Genomic DNA, 14,105 nt, shown 5'->3' with positions numbered 1-14,105 from the left:
GTCTTTTGGAGTGTAATAAGTTTTAAAGTAATTTCAGAAAAGAGGATAAAATTATATACATATGCATATAAATACTGCACTGTAGCACTGTCCTCTTGTTGTTCATTGACTTGCTCTAGTGGGCACCAGTAATGTCTCCATTGTAAGACTTGTGGTTACTGTTTTTGGCATATCAAATATGCCAATATGCATACTTATAAATACACAAGCATGTTTATATAAAATTGATTGAATTGAGATAAAAACAAAACGTAACAAACACTGATGACCTATCTCTCATATCACTATGTTTGGTGATCATCCTGAAATATATCAAGAGCCTATTAATCCTCTGAGTATTTTCTCTAGGGAAATGTGCCTAAGTGATGGAATATTTTGTATGCAGCTTTAATATACAATTAAATTTGGAATATATGAAATTTTATTTGAGGATTTCATCGCTGTATTTTTGGACAAAGAATCCTTCAAACTTCCATGTTCAAGAGGTGCCAAGTAGTAGAGCAGTAAATTTCAGAGCGGAGAGAGGGAGGAAGAGAAAGAGTTCTCAGTTGCAATGCAGTAAAATTCTGTAGATAACATTTACCATGGTTTAATATGAGATTGGCTCCCAATAGGGAATTGGAGCTCAGGTCTGTCAAACCCTCACCTGGAGCTTATCAGGAGAATTTTATATGTTTAACACTTAAATAACTGCATTCTCTGTCAGACGAAATTGCTTTTTCATTTTTATAGCAACAATTTATATAGAGAATTATTGGAATATAGTCCCAAGGCAAATGCTATCTTTCAGGGATATATTTAAGGTTATCATTTTTTACTCATGACAAGAGTATACATCAGCACTAGGTAGAAAATGGTGTTATTAATGTATTAAGAACTGGGGGTGGGGAGGTGGTTGTGAAAATTGCCGGTATTCAATTCCCTTCAAAGGGAAGAGAAAACTGCTTAGAATAAAATGTTTCAGGAACAAAGCCACAGAAGGAAATCCCCCCAGGGGTACTCTTGCTCATTTAGTGTGACCAGTAGCTTTTCATTTGTCGGAAGAACAGGTGTTTCCCCAGGAAAAAAAAAAGAAGAAGAAAGAAAGAAAAACCCACAGAGTTACCTTACCAAGTTGATACATGATTATAAAATGGCAAAAACTGAATTACTCGAAAATAGTCTGTAAAAAGGTAGAATGTTCACGCATCCACCACATAGATAATCATGTGGACAGCATCGCTTGCAACTGAAAAGAAAATTCAGCTCCTCACTTTCACTTTAAAAGAGACTAGTAGAAACACACACACACACACACACACAACACACACACATTGCAGTATTTTATCAAACTGGTCAGGAATCAAATGAAGAAACTTTAGCATGGCCAAGGGCAGCAGAAAAAATATGCTTTCTAAAGATAAGAAAAGGATGGCATAATATGGTTGCCAAAAGGCTCCAGAGACATAAGGAACTAAAAGATGTGCATGAGTCAGACTTCTAAGGCCTGCACAATTCAGGCACATGCTTGTCGTAACAAAGGTTTGCCAGGCAGGAATTGCAAGACGTTCTGTCCATTGTCCAACTCTATAATTTTCTTGGGATGGAAGTGGGGGAGTAACCCACCCGTTTTGTTTAAATAGTTCTCCTGTCGCATGCTTTTAACCAATTGTTTTGTGTTACTTGGGTGATTCTTTCAAATCTCACTTATCATTTTATCTGTCAACAGACATTTATGAGGCATCCGCTAACTGCTAGACACTGCCAGACAGTACCAGGGAGGAGGACACAAAGGTGAATAAAACAAGGAATCTAGAGAAGCGAGTGGTATGATTGGCTCTTAGGAAAAATGTCTTAAACCTCTAAAGCTTCTTTGACTTGAAAGAGGTTCTTCAGTTTATAATGGGAACTCTAAGCAATTGTGTTATAAATTGGACTCCATTCTTCAACAAGACCCATTATGAGGGCCAGAGAGATAATAGAGCAGATAAGGCATTTGTCAACCCTGGTTTGATCCCAGACACCATGTAATAAGCCTCCAGTCCCCACCAGAAGGGATCCCTAAGCACAGAGCCAAAAGCAAGCAGGGAGCCTGGTAATCCTTAAGAATGGCCAGGTGTATCTCCCCCATCACACACACACACACACACACACACACACACACACACACACACACACACACAAACCCACCCAAAATAAAGACCTGCAAGATACCCAAACTACAGTCCAGAAGTTTGGAAGCACAGGTTTAGAGTTCCTTTTTTTTTTTTTACTATTGTGCTTTTTCTAGAGATAATTTTATTCTTTTCACTTTATTTCCCTTCTTACAAATATCCCATGCATAACCCTCAGGTAGGAATTCTCCTTTCTCTATTAATACTCACTTTCTCTACTACATTGGATTCCTTCAAATTAGTACATAAGCTTTGAGAGTTATGGAGACTTAGATTCGAATTTTGCCTAAGTAACTAACTCTATGATATTGGGTAATTTGCTTATCCTTCCTGAATTTCAAATTCCTCATCTGTAAAATGAGGTCAATAATAGTACCAGTCTCACAGGGTTATTAAGAAGATCAAATGAGATCATGTATGTAAAACAGCTATCCCAATTAGTGATAGCTACAAACTATTCTGAAAGAATCTTCTCATATCTACGTGGCACATAATCTCTTAGGCTTCTGCAGCTCTCATTTTTCCAACATTCTCTTTTATTTTAATGTGTAATTTCTATTCTAAGTACTTACAAATGGAGTACTTGGAAATTGAAAGGAAAGAAGCAGTAACTCTTTTGCCATCCTAACCCATTAAAAATTAAAATTATTCTTGACATTGTATTTACTGATGTCTGTTTACAATGCTTCTAGCTGAATTTTAAAAGAGAACGAGTGCTTGTAATCAGGCCGTCCTTTGATTTCCTGTGCTTTTCTCTATTGTTATGGGTTATGAAAGCCAGAGTTCTTAATGTGCACCATGATTCTGGCTCCTGGAAGTAGTATGTAGAAAGCTGAAAGAAGACAGTAATATCTCTTATACTGAAAAGATATGAGACCAAGAAGATGGTTTTGTTGTTGTTATTTGTATGTTTTATTTGGGGAAGACTCAACTTGGAAAGACCGGAATTTTCCAGAAGCTCACATTTATTCCCACACTTCTTGTTTAAGGACTTCAAACTGCATTGCTAGGCAATCAAGCCAGACCAAGTCTTATGCATTTAGATGGTGGAAGCAAATTATAGTTTGGAATAAGGAAATATCGTGGAACCAGTGCCTTCGTCAAATAACATACTTCACTGTGGATTTCCTGACATTCCATCTGTTATTTTTGAATCAGAACATAGAGGAATTGCAATTATGCCATCTTCAGAAGAGGAAAAAAAGTGCCAGTCATTTGGTTATATTTATCTGTTAAATTAGTGTTGAAAAATGTAAAGAATTTTATTCCATTGGCCCTTTCTGGATACCTCAAATGCCCTGGATTATTTGAAATGGCAAAGAAGTTACTTCATCAAATAAAAACTATTGCAAACAAAATTTTGGAACTAGGTGCACAAGTAGCGCTTGGCAACACTTCTGGTTTTTCTTCTTTGGTGAAGAAAGAAGCTCAACCTGTCATCATGAGTCACAGCTTTCTACATCACCTTGCATAGACATCAAAGTCCTCATGAACAATCCTGAAGAACGTTTGACTATTGCTTCAGAAGTCACCAATTTCTCCAGAACTAGAGCTTTGAATTCATCGGGGATAAAGGAAAATTTTTGTCAAAAAAATTAGAACAGAATGTTAAGTTATTTATTGGAATTTACCCTGAGATAATTCCATAAGGAAAAGGTTATTTGGGGTTGGTTTATTTGATTAATGAATACATTAACACTCTTTTCAGCATAAGATCCGGAACACCTGCTGGCATAGCACATTTGCACATGCGTGCATGCACAATTTTACACACACACACACACACACACACACACACACACACATCCTTTTGGTCAAGTTTTTCTACAGCACCCCATATGGTCCCTGGAGCCCCACCAGGAGTGATCCCTGAGTGCAGAGCTAGAAATAAATAAACCCTGAGCACCACTGCGTATGACCCATACCCCCAAAAAACAGAAATTTGAAATGTTCTTGAGAATTCTGATGTGTTGACATATAACTATTCATATTGCTAAAACCTAATTTGCTAATTGAGGTTATCTTTTACTTGCTGCTATGACAAATTAAAAGTGAAAATAGATCGAACAATACAAATGACAAATATTGTAATGTAAATACTGTTCCACAATTTTCTCTCTTCAAGTCAAACAATGGCAGCCATTTCATTTAAATTTGCTTTGGGGGAAGAATTTTAATTTTATTCTTTTGTGTTTGTACACTTTGGATTTATTTATAATTACTCCACTCGTGTGAATAAAAAAGAGTGATCAAAGGAAAGCATTCTGAAGGACTTTTTTAAAATATGAAGTAAATCGATTTCTAATGCAACAAAATTAAGTGTGTGCCAAAATTTGAGGTTCTATTAATGTGCAAGTTGGTGAGAAAATGGCCCTTATCTTCCATCAGATCTAAAGAACTGTATGATCCCTCTGAGGAATAGTAAGTATTATGAATCTACCACAGTCACTTCACTGCAGAATAATTAAGTGGAAACTTCAGAACATGAAATGTTTGCTCATGTCACACAGCTAATGATATTAAGAAATGGAATTTAGGTCTAGCTTTCACGTGTCTAAGGTCACTATGCTATGATACCATTATATATCTCTAGTAGGACCTCTCACAGGAACATTAGAAAGTTCTTTGGTACCAAGATACACCCCAAAAACCAACTGACCAACTGAAGGGAAAACAACAACCATGAAAAATAAAAGCTTGTCTGCAAATGTGTTGGCACAGACTTTCCCATTCTTAACTTTCTACCTGTCTAGACCTGTGCTGATTGCCAGGTGCTTGGAAAATCCACCTGCCACCTACCCCATCTTGTTCCTGCCTGTTTTTCTTCTTTAATGACAGATGTCCCAGTTTCAAAGCCACTAGCAGCAGACTTAAGCATCTTAAATAACCAACACAAGCTCTCACCTGGGTGTGTCTCATTCTCTAAACTCAAACTCAGGCTTTTCCTGCTGGGTCATTTTGCTATTGTTTCAACTCTGTCTATAACACAGTCACAGTTCTTGTACGAAGCTCCAACAGCATGAAAGAACTTTATTTCTCGCAGCTCTGTGACCAAGAAGTCGAGGATCAAAATGCCAGCAAATTCAGTATTGGGCGAGAATCTTCCTTTTGCCCATGGACAGCAGTCTTCTTGCTGAGTCTTCACATGGCAGGAGTGAAGGAACTCTATAGGGTCTCATTCACAAGAGAATTAATACTATTAATGAGGGCTCCATTCTCAGTCCCTTCTTTATCAAAGACTCTGCTTCTAATACCATCACACCAGGCATAAGGGGAACATAAACATTCAGTCTATTATTAATAGTTTTTGCTAGAAGTGAGTGAGGTCTACTTTGTGATTTTGTGACTTTATCATTTGTTCTATAGTGATTTATATGACTTATGCTTTATGAACTTGCTTTAAAAAGAAAAAATTAGAAAAAGTAATTGAAAACAATTTTATTTTCAAATATATGAGACGTTTTTACATTCAGTTTAATAAGCTAAAACTATCTTTTTTACGGTTTGAATTATTTTGGATGCAAGGATTTGTTCAAAATATAAAAAATCCAGAAAATCAGAAAAATCAAATTAAAAATTTAAAAACCATTATATTCTGACAACCAGAGAGTTTGTTATGTGAGGGAAGAGGACAGGACTGGGGCAAGTGGCCAGATATTTGATAATACAGTTGCTGGGGTGAGAAATTGTAACTTGGTACCTATATAGTGTTGAAAACTCATGTTAACCCAACAATAAAAAATACCAGTTTTGTTTTCATTTGGGGGCCATACCTGGCTTACCCTGAACTCTGTGCTCAGGGGTCACTCCCGGAATATTTTGGGGGAACCATACGTAGTGCCAGGGATTGAACCTGGATTGGCTACATGCAAAGCAAGTGCCTTACATCCTCTGCTATATCTCCAGTCCAGTGTAAAATTATCTTAAGGTGTGATATTTTAGGAGCAATAGTACAGTGGGTAAAGGTGTTACCTTGTATGTGGTCAACCTGATTTCAATCCCTGGCACCCTATATGGTTCTCTGAGTCTACTAGGAGTGATCCCTGGCCCCGGAGTCAGGAATAAGCCCTGAGGACACCCACTGTGATCCATAAAACAAACAAGAAACTATCTTAAAAATGATATTTTTTCCTTTACTTATTGTCCAGAGTTGAGGTTTGGGTTCTTGCTCTGCAGGTCCAATCTGCTACTTGAATTAAGTCTGCTTTTAGTTTGTGAACAATAAATAACAATATTAACAAAAAATATCAATTAACAACATTGTACTGGGAGCACTGCAATCTGGACCCCCATTCTTAAAAATCACTTGGTCCATGGTTGAAAGCTTACCTCAAATGCTGGGGAAGAAGACAACTGGGATAGAGAAGGGACCATGACAAAGACAGTTGGAAATATCACTCTGGATAAGAACTGTGTGCTGAAAAAAAGGAAAGGAACTAACATGAGAACCTCTCAGTAGCTATATTGCAAAACACAATGTCCCCAAAGGGAGAGACAGACAGATAGAGACAGACAGACAGAAGACAGACAGACAGAAGTCAGGCAGAGACAGGGACATAGAGAAAGACAGAGAAAGAAGGAAAGTGCCTGCACAGAGATAGACTGGGGAAAGGGTTGTAGGAGGGAAACTGGGGACATTGGTGGTGGGAAATGTACACTGGTGGAGGGATGGGTCTTTGAACATGGTATTACTGAAAACTGAGCATCATCAGCTTTTAACTCTGTATCTCTTGGTGAATATTTCTACCTTCACTAACTCCACTACCCAGCCACTGCCACACTCGAGCCGAGACTTATGCACGAGTGAAGCCCCACAGAACCAGATAAGCAGAACTCTGAGACCTTAGACTCCAGACTCAACTGGACCCGGGAACAGTGATCCTCTGCTTGCTCCCAGCAATCTCCGGCGATCCAGGGATTACACCCAGAAGACCCACCTCACCAATACCAGATAAATATCTCATCGGCAGACCTCTACTACCTCCACTAACCAGCCGCCGCCATGCTTCAAGCCGTTATCTGGACTGCACGGCTGCAAAGCGGCTGCACGACACATCATAAAATACTTAATACCCATCTTCCAAGATTACCGCACCATATTTGATAAGGTTCAAATATGGTTTGAACCATGGGAACACCTGCAAGGATGATTAGAGGCCATCCTAAAAGCCTCGATCCCTCTCAGAGAGCCTGGCAAGCTACCGAGAGTATCCCGCCCGCACGACAGATCCTGGCAAGCTACCTGTGATGTATTTGATATGCCCAAACCAGTAAATACAATGGATCTCATTCCCCTGACCCTGAAAGAATCATCAACATGGCAGCATTAAGAAGAATGAGGAAGGAGAGGCTGATAAAATCTCAAGGCAGAACTAGGCTGACAAAACAAAGAAGGACAAAAATGACTGTACTTTCAATGCATGTACGCTGGCATTGGATGCATCCATTGAGGACCTGATGGTGTAAGCACGAAAGATCAAGTACGGTATCATTGGTTTGATTGAGATGAGAAGGCATCAATCACATCACGCTGTTTTCAACACTGGAGAAGAACTGTTCCTTGGAACATGCGACAAAAGAGGCATTGGTGGTGTCAGTGCCCTTGTCAACATGAACTTGGCCATGAGCATTGATTCATTTGAATACCTAACAACCCAAACTGGACGATTACACTTGAATAGATGTGGCTCACTGCCAACAGTTTCTATCTTCGTTGTCTACGCACCAACATCCAACTATGATGAAGAAGAAAATGAGAAGTTTTACATGGAGCTGGAGAATCTCTATAAGAAGACCACATCGGTGATTTTAATGCCAAGATAGGACAGAGAATATCAGCTGAAGAACTCCACATCAGGACCCATGGCCTAGAATGGAACGAACAGGGTGAGGGACTATCTGAGTTCATCATGTCAACCAAGACCATACATGGTAAATCACAGTTCCAGAAGGTCAAATCTAAACGTTGGACATGGGAGTCTCCCGGTGGACAGTTCCACAATGAAATTGACCACATCATATTCAATTGATGGTTTTGCCTGACTGATGTCACTGTTGTCCCAAAATTCCAAATGGGATCAGATCACCATCTCCTTCATGCAAAATTCTACTTCACAGAGCAGGGGAAAAGGGCTGCAAAGTTTAAGAAGAGAACTCCCAGAATGACCACCAACTGGGAGCTCTTTGGCACTATTGCGGCAACATGGGAAGATGCTGTCAATGACAACGTTGACAAAGAGTACAAATGACTTCAGCACTTCCATGTTTGGGTGAGGAACGCCGAGAGAGAGATAGTCACAAAAAGATGCCTGTCTTCGAAAACTCTTGAGCTCATTCGCCAATGTGGCTTGGCGCAAGCCTCAGGCAACCACAAGTGAATGTCCAAGCTCGCAAAGCAGTGCAGAGAAGCGATCAAGAAAGACCTCAAAGAGAGAAGAGCAGCAGTGCTGGCAGATGCGGCAGAAGCCAGGAAAAGCATTTGCAATGCCCGCCTGTCCTTCACCAACAACAAGACCAAGATGACTACCCTCCAACGTCCTAATTGATTTGTCACATCTTCCAAAAGGGCATTGGAGAAGATTACCCTATGACTTCTACTCGGATCTCTTCAATAGACACGTCCACCTGCCACATACCAAATTCCGCAAGATGGATATGTCAGTCCCAACATTCTCCCTTCTGAAATTCGACACACCATTTTGTCAGTAAAGAAGTGAACAGCACTCAGCCCAGACAAGGTCAGACCCGAACACCTGAAGAACTTGCCATCAGTTCTCATCAATACATTGGCTCGGCTCTTCACACGTTACCTGTCTGAATGCAAGGTTCTGTCCCAATGGAAAACCAGCAGTACTGTACTATTGTACAAGAAGGGAAACATCCACAACATTGGCAACTATCACCCGATCTGCCTGTTTTCTGTTGTCTACAAGCTGTTCACTTGAGTCATCCTGAATAGGATTGGCAGAACACTAGATGAAGGAAAACCATTTGAGCAATCCGGGATCCGAAAAGGATTCATCACGATCGACCATATGATAACCAAGCTCATTGGTTTCTTGGGAGTTCAGATGCAGCTCTGTCTAAAGTTCATTGATTTAAAGAAGGCCTATGATTCTGTTGAGACTGAAGCGGTCTTTGAAGCCCTAGCCAAACAGAGCATTCAAACTCAATACATCAGCATCCTCCATAAACTGTATTACGGATTCACTACCAGGATCTCACCATTCTACAAGGAAGTGACCATCCATGTCAAGAGAGGGGCTCAGCACGGTGATACCATTTCACCCAAACTCTTCAGTGCCACCCTCAAGAACATCATGTGGGGGCTGGAGAGATAGCACAGCGGGTAGGGCGTTTGCCTTGCATGTGAACGACCCGGGTTCGATTCCCAGCATCCCAAATGGTCCCCTGAGCACCGCCAGGAGTAACTCCTGAGTGCAGAGCCAGGAGTAACCCCTGTACATCTCCAGGAGTGACCCAAAAAGCAAAAAAAAAAAAAAGAACGTCATGTGATAACTGAAATGGGAAGGAATGGGAGTGAAGATAGACAGTTGGCAATTACACCACCTCCACTTTGCTGATGACATTGTTTTAATGACACTAAACATTAGCCAAGAGGCACAAATGCTGGCCTACTTCAACCATAAGTGTGGAAAGGTTGGACTACAGCTGAATCTCACGAAGACAATGTTTATGAGAAACGGTCTGATTCCTGATGTTCCATTCACTATCAACGGAACAAACATCTCCGAATGCAACAGTTATGTGTAGCTAGTTCGAGAATTCAACATGACCAATGACCTGGCACCTGAGTTGTGCAGGAGGAAGAGAGCGGCTTGGAATGCCTTCAAGAGCGTTGAAGAAATACCTATGAGGATGAAGAAACTCCAGCTCCGGGAACATCTCCTTGATTCCACTGTTCTTCCTGCATTAACATATGCCTCAGAGACCTGGGCCCTACGAAAACAGGATGAGAAAGCTATTTGGGTCTGCCAAAGAGGAATCGAAAGAGCTATGCTTAGAGTATCATGCTTCACTCAAGTGAGAGAAAGAATTTGGAGTTCCAACCTCCATCGACAATCAAGAATCAGGCACACTGTCTCCTTTGCCAACGGGTCAAAAATCAGATGATCTGGACACATAATGCAATTTGGAGATGACCACAGGACTAGAGCCACTAGTCTGGACTGGATTCCACGGGACATCAAAAGATTGCATGGCTGCCCACCTACGAGATGGTCAGACTTCTTCGTCAAGACCCTGAACGATTGGTTTGAGGCTCTTCATGTTCCTGGAGCGAGCAGATGCCATTGGGCTACACTAGCACATAACAGGACCTGATGAGTGGGGATGAATGGAGACATTACTGGTGCCTGCTCAAACAAATCGATGAGTAACGAGATGTCACATGATCAAGTGATCAAGTGATCTGATGGTGACTCAAACAAACAAACAAATATTATGAGAAGAAAAAAATCACTGCAATATAAAAAGTAATGTCAACTATAGATGAGAAAATCAAGGTCAAAGAGGGTAAGTGGCTTGTTAACTACCTCATTAAACAATATTCAATCAATTTAAATAAAACAGATCCCTCTTCCTCAGACTCAGCGGCAACGTGATTTGAGCTTGTTGTATTTTGTTGGCTTGCATGTCACTTTGTGTGAGCCACACAGACATGCCTAACTGATTTGGAAGTACCTGACCTACAGGGGGAAAAAAAAGAAAAAGAAAAACCCGAGAACTTCCATTTGTCAGAGACTAAAGGACATGAACCAGATCAAAAAGGAGAGTATTTTTCAAGTGAAGGAAGCCACAAACTTTGGTGCCAAAGTTTGGGTTTGAGGATGCCCTAAATAGGGAAATGGGAAACTCGGTTCTAAGGGAAAAGATCACTTCACATTCCACAGACTTTCAGTATTAAACAAAAAAGCTAAAAATATTCCTGCAGATTATTTAAAAATGAATTTGTAACAGATATTTTAGTACTTTCCTATTATGAATTAAAAGTTAACTTTTTAATGAGTTTCACACTCATTTGTATCCTGCTATGCATTAACATTAGACCTTAATTTTATGTAAATCTGCAGTCATAACTATATGCCATTAATTAAAACGCAAAACCAAGAGTCTTGGGATAACTAGCTAAAGTTTTTAGTTTTCAGAATATTTCCACACAGAATTCATAGCAGTGGTAAGCCCTTGTAAAATTTAGCAAAAGATTAGAGGTTATTTCCAAATATCTTGATCTTTTTCTTTTTTATTATCTATTTTTCAAATCACTTATATAAAGATACACCTGCCTTTTGTTTCTGTTTGTAAGGGATTAGCTATTTTAGATATTGAGTTATTGTTTATAACTGAAATGCCCTTAAACAATTGGCATATGAAATAATATATCAAAAGATACAAAATTGCTGTCAGTTATCAATTGTCATTTGAAATTAATACATCAAAAAGTATAGGAATGTTCAATGCCTCTTTTGCAAACCACAGCACCCAAAAGGAGAGAGAGAACAAAAGGAAACGCCCTGCCACAGAGGCAGGGCGGGATGGGGGGTGGGAGGTGGGAGAGATACTGGGATCAGTGGTGTTGGAGAATGGGCACTGGTGGAGGGATGTGTACTCTATCTTTGTATAACTGAAACCCAAGCACAAAAAAGTCTACAACTGTACCTCATGGTGTTTCACTAATAAAATTTTTTAAAAAAATTATAGAAGTGTAGATAGCCTTCCTACCTTGAAAATATTCTAGTACTAAGATATTTGATTTAACTTCTGTGAGTTACATGAAGCCTGGAATTACCTCTTAAAGTACTTCTGTAGGGGGCTGGAGCAATAGCACAGTGGGTAGGGCATTTGCCTTGCACGATGCTGACTCGGGTTCATTCCCAGCATCCCATAAGGTCCCCCAAGCACCACCAGGAGTAATTCCTGAGTGCATGATCCAGGAGTAATCCCTGAGCATCGCCGGATGTGACCCAAAAAGGAAAAAAAAAGTACTTCTGTATTCTCTATAGCACTCAATGCTAGATTCCTAATTAGTCACCAATAAATACTTGACTTGTCTTACATAGCTGTGTAACCTTCTTTGGTTTCCTCCTCCCTCCTGTTCTCCCCACTAAAAATCTTCTCCCTGAGCTGTACATTATCGAACGTTTATTTTATACCATATTTTTTTAAATTACCATCATCTTCTTTTCCCCTGGCAGAATCTAGGCTTTTGAGAACTAAAACATTACCTGTTATCTTTCTGTAATTTATAGTATACTGTCCATTATAAACACTAAGCACAAATTGGTTAAAGGAACACTAGAATGAAATAATAAAGAAAATAAATAAAGAGTTAGATGACTTCTTCTAGCTTACGACTCTAATACTGCTTGGATATCTATGATTTTTTTAAAAAAATCGAGGTTTATAGTTTTATTGGTAAATTCAAGGTAAAAAAAGGTAGATAAATGATAATCTTTGCTCCTAGGTGTCATACTCCTTAAAAGAAAATTTTTACAGATCACAAACTATGTGTATTTAATTCATATTAGCTATTACAATTTCCTACTCAGAATATTAATTAGCATTTATAATGAACAATATACCAGGACATAAACATCTAATTTTTTCTAAAGTTGTTGCTAATCTTCCAGCCAAAGTATTTGTCTTCATACTTTTTTACTAAATATTGTCGTTTTCTTGTTAGATGACAGATTACTTCTCCTGAGCATTATAAACATAAATCTCTGCTTTCCTAGATGGATTTTCATCAAAGTATTTTCCATGACTTTTATAGTCATGGTGCGCAGGAGTGAAAGGAAGAACACTAATATTTATCCATTGCTTTCTAAGTGCCAAATATTGTGGCACTTGCATATTTCTGTTCGTGAAATCCTCACGAAAGGTACAGAGATATGCCCATTTTACATGTAAAGAAACTGAGACTCAGGAAGACTAAAGACTCATTCTCATTGTCTTACAATATTTTGTAGAGGTATGGTCCAAATCCATCTTCATTTCAAATTGTCTAATCTTACCACAGCATCAGTCTAAACTTCCTGTGAACATTTATAGAAGACTGAAAAAGACTAAAAAAGCGAGGAAGATGAACCAAAGTACTAGAGAGCATATTTTACATGTCGAGACCTAAATTTGATCCCTAGCACCAAATGGGACCCCATAGATCATCCCCAGAAATAAGCTAGAGTAGCCTCTGGCATCACCTGGCATAGCCCCCAAACACAACAAAACAAAATCAAAAGAAGTAGAGTTGGTTTAGTCTATCATGTCTAATAGTAGAAAGAGGGTAGAGAAAGAATGAAGGACAGATGCAGAAAGATTCATGTTGTCCTAATAATTGAGCTTTTGAAAATATTTCACTATGAAGACAAGTGAAACATCTTTTAAAAAAAACAGACTCACTACTACAATGTTTATTATTATGAAAACCTTATCTTTTAAATAACAAAAGTATCCTCTGTAAAAGTATCCTTGCATCTGTAGTTTATAGTATGTTATTCATTATAAACACCACGGTCCTCCCGTTGTTCATCGATTTTCTCGAGTGGGCCCAGAAACGTCTCCATTGTGAACACCAACCAACTTTTAATTGCTTAAAAGAACACTAGAATGAAATAGAGTTGAAAAGTAATAATAGAATATTTAGTACATCTAATGCCTTTCTATCAAACTAAAATTTGAAGACAAGTAATTATTATGCCCTCTGAAAAAGTAATTCTAACTAATGGCCTTCAGTTCCAGAGTGTCCAGGAGAAATAGATGTCCTGATCAATGGCATGCTTTTCTGCTCAGAGGAAAAGCACCTTTGATTGCCTGGATAATCAACAATTCAAGATCGTCTCAGGAAATATTTATAAGAAATAAACATGGCATGGTATTTCAAATTTGGGAGGTTCTTTTCACAGTGGAGGGGAGAGAAAAGGAAGCTGACATTTA

The sequence above is a fragment of the Sorex fumeus genome, unplaced genomic scaffold, assembly GCF_029834395.1.
Source record: "Sorex fumeus unplaced genomic scaffold, SorFum_2.1 ptg000003l, whole genome shotgun sequence".
In the NCBI taxonomy this organism is placed as follows: domain Eukaryota; kingdom Metazoa; phylum Chordata; class Mammalia; order Eulipotyphla; family Soricidae; genus Sorex; species Sorex fumeus.
Note: the sequence above shows the minus strand (reverse complement) of the source record.